At 34.3% G+C, this 3,716-nt stretch overlaps 1 pseudogene; it reads left to right on the top strand.

Annotated features, from left to right (window-relative positions):
- Nucleotides 1-2,584: 2,584 nt before the first annotated feature.
- LOC137234241 (uncharacterized) lies at nucleotides 2,585-3,332 on the top strand (annotated as a pseudogene).
- The last annotated feature ends 384 nt before the right edge of the window (nucleotides 3,333-3,716 follow it).

Here is a 3,716-nt window from a genome sequence, read left to right as displayed (position 1 = left end):
ACCCCTTTTTTACGGCTAGAAGCTGCAAGATTCATCAAATTTCATCAAATAGTTACGTTTACGTCATATATTTTTGAAATACGTGATTCGTAGCCATAGTTTTTACATGCAGACCACAAAAAACGTGAAGCTTTGCATCCTCACACAGATTACCTACCTATTTTTTATTTTATATTTATCTTAAAAATCGTTTAGATATGTTCTAATTTCACCAAATGCTTACGTGTATAGCATATATTGTTGTCTGAGAAAATCATAGATACCGGTGGTATATATAGTATATATCCCATACAACCGATTGTTCAGATAAGAAACTTTGCGCAATTTCTTCCCCATTTTAACAGTTATAAGCTTCAAATTTCACCGATTGCTCACGTATACAGTAGTATTGTTGTGTCAAAAAATCATAGAGATCGGTGATATATATAATATATATATGATGGTATATATAGTATATATATATAGTATATATATATAGTATATATATATTTTTTTACGATTTCGGCCCCATTTTAACAGCTAGGAGCTTCAAATTTCACCAACTGCTTACGTATATAGCATATATTGATGTCTGAAAAAATCATTGAGATCGGTGGTACACATAGTATATATCTCATACAACCGATTGTTCAGATAAGAAACTTTGTGCAATTTCTGCCCCGTTTTAACAGTTAGAAGCTTCAAATTTCACAAAATGCTTATATTGTTGTCTGAAAAAATTATAGAGATCGGTCGTATATATATTATATACTTCATATAAACTGTCATTTTGACCCCTTTTTTACGTCTAGAATCTTCAAAATTCATCAAATTTCATCAAATAGTTACGTTTTCGTCATATATTTTTGAAATACGTGATTCGTAGTCATAGTTTTTACACGCAGACCACAAAAAACCTGAAACTTTGCATCCTCACACGAAGTACCTACCTGTTTTTTATTTTATATTTATCTTAAAAATCGTTAAGGTATGTAGATCTGTTCACTATATATTTCTTATCTTATACATCCGATTATTCGGAGATTACGAACAGGATAAGATTATTGTTCAGCCCCATTCAAGAAAGGTATGAAGTCTTCGGCACAGCCGAAGACAGTCCCGTTCTTACTTGTTTATTTTATATTTATCTTAAAAATCGTTTAGATATGTTCAAATTTCACCAAATGCTTACGTGTATAGCATATATTGTTGTCTGAGAAAATCATAGATACCGGTGGTATATATAGTATATATCCCATACAACCGATTGTTCAGATAAGAAACTTTGCGCAATTTCTTCCCCATTTTAACAGTTATAAACTTCAAATTTCACCGATTGCTTACGTATATAGTATGTATTGTTGTGTCAAAAAATCATAGAGATCGGTGATATATATAATATATATATGATGGTATATATAGTATATATATATAGTATATATATATAGTATATATATATTTTTTTACGATTTCGGCCCCATTTTAACAGCTAGAAGCTTCAAATTTCACCAACTGCTTACGTATATAGCATATATTGATGTCTGAAAAAATCATTGAGATCGGTGGTACACATAGTATATATCTCATACAACCGATTGTTCAGATAAGAAACTTTGCGCAATTTCTGCCCCGTTTTAACAGTTAGAAGCTTCAAATTTCACAAAATGCTTATACCTACCTGTTTTTTATTTTATATTTATCTTAAAAATCGTTAAGGTATGTAGATCTGTTCACTATATATTTCTTATCTTATACATCCGATTATTCGGAGATTATGAACAGGATAAGATTATTGTTCAGCCCCATTCATGAAAGGTATGAAGTCTTCGGCACAGCCGAAGACAGTCCCGTTCTTACTTGTTTATTTTAAAAATCGGACGTCAAATAACCAAGTTACAACGAAAAAACCTTTTTGGCTGTATTTCGAAGGATCAAAAAAAAAAAACCTTTCCCAAACCCTCTCGACATAACCTTTAAATTTAGGGGCGGACATTAGCAACTTTTTTTTTTGTATGTGGACCAACCCAGTCTAATGTGCTTATCCCATAAAAGGCGCCTGTTTTGCACACAATTAATAAATTTTTCAGTCCATCACACAAATAATTAATTTTTCACAGTAAATGCATGCAATTTACCGGACGATAAAATTGAACACGCGCGAATTTATCGGCAGTGAAAAACGACAACGGCCAACAACAATTCGGTGATCGGTTGAAATGTACACACCCTCATCTAAATACATGTGTTTATTGGTGGCTGTGTAAGCGTACTCTAGGGAAAGAGTAACTAGCCTGCAAAACACCAAAAGGCTGGTTTCCATTATGTCAAAACTACTGACATCAAGTGACAGCTGGTTATTTGGTGTCAAAAGCGTTTTCATTACATCTCCTTAACTGACACAAAGTATGAGTGTCAAACGCCTTCTTCAAAACTACGTGTCAATTGATTGACCTTCCTTTTTCATTTCTGATGTCAAACCTTACGTGTCAGATTTACTTTACATTTTCATATTTGATGTAAAAGCTTAAACGTCATTTCTTGGCAGCTGATCAGCGTTATATAAATATAAAGAATATTTGAAAGTAAAACAATATGAACAAATAAAATGCGTAAAAATATAAAAATTAGTACAGCTACTGCCGCTCTTTGTTTGGTAACATCGCTACGAGATTGGGAAAATAAAAAGTATAACCAAAGAAAGCCGAAACAGTGGTGGATTCGACCCGGTCTGCGGAATAGAGAGACATGTGGGTTTTACTCTACGTTGCGTACTAAGCTGGTCAAGCGGGATCCAAAGTGGCTGATTAATTTTTTGCGAAAGTCTGTGGAAGATTTTGATTGTCTTGTGGAGCGCCTCACTCCATACATTTTCAAGAAAAAAAATTTTCGACAACCTATTTCAGTTGGCGAAGGAATTGCTGTTACTTTGTGTTATTTAGCAACTGGCGACAGCTTTTCTAGCCTGATGAGTGTTTTCCTTCTGGGGAAAACCGCCATTTGTAAGAAAATACATGAAAAATTTTTAAAGGTGGGTGAACGTAACATGCGTATTCCTGCAAAAGCGTTAAAAAATATGTATTTTATCTTCCATAAAGGTTCCGAGCACCAATGACGAATGGACGAAGGTTGCTGACCGTTTTAACGAGCGATGGCATTTTCCTAATTGCTGCGGGGCATTAGATAGAAAGCCTATTGATATTTAAGCTCCATCAAACTCCGGTTCGGAGTATTTCAATTACAAAACGTATAACCGCATTGTCGTGATGGCTTTGGCGGATGCTGACAACAAATTTGTGTTTGTTGAAGTTGGGGCATATGGCCGTGAGTCTGACGGGGACGTTTTCGCAAGGTAAATCACATGCATGTTGCACCAGAATTATCATAACTTAATCAAAATTTCAGATACCCTCTTTCAAGTGCTCTTGCTGACAACACATTAAATTTCCCGCCTCCGAGGCGACTTCCGCTAGAAATTGCTGAAATGCCTTTTGTGATTGTGGCTGATGACGCGTTTCCCATAAAAACATACTTAATTAGGCCTGTCATGGAATCCAATTGTTGTCGGAATCTGATTTAAAAACGACAAAAAAAATTACTTTGGTGTCATGAAATCCAATGTTATCGGTTTAATGTTCGAATTGGAATTAGTGTCGGTTTTAGGTGTCACATAATCCGATAATATCGATTTTGCTATCGAAAACAATCCAATTAGTTAAATGCTGTTGTATTTCATTTTT

Source organism: Eurosta solidaginis, chromosome X, assembly GCF_040869045.1.
Source record: "Eurosta solidaginis isolate ZX-2024a chromosome X, ASM4086904v1, whole genome shotgun sequence".
NCBI lineage: Eukaryota > Metazoa > Arthropoda > Insecta > Diptera > Tephritidae > Eurosta > Eurosta solidaginis.
The sequence above is the reverse complement of the archived record's forward strand: the minus strand, read 5'-3'. Positions and strand labels throughout refer to the sequence as shown.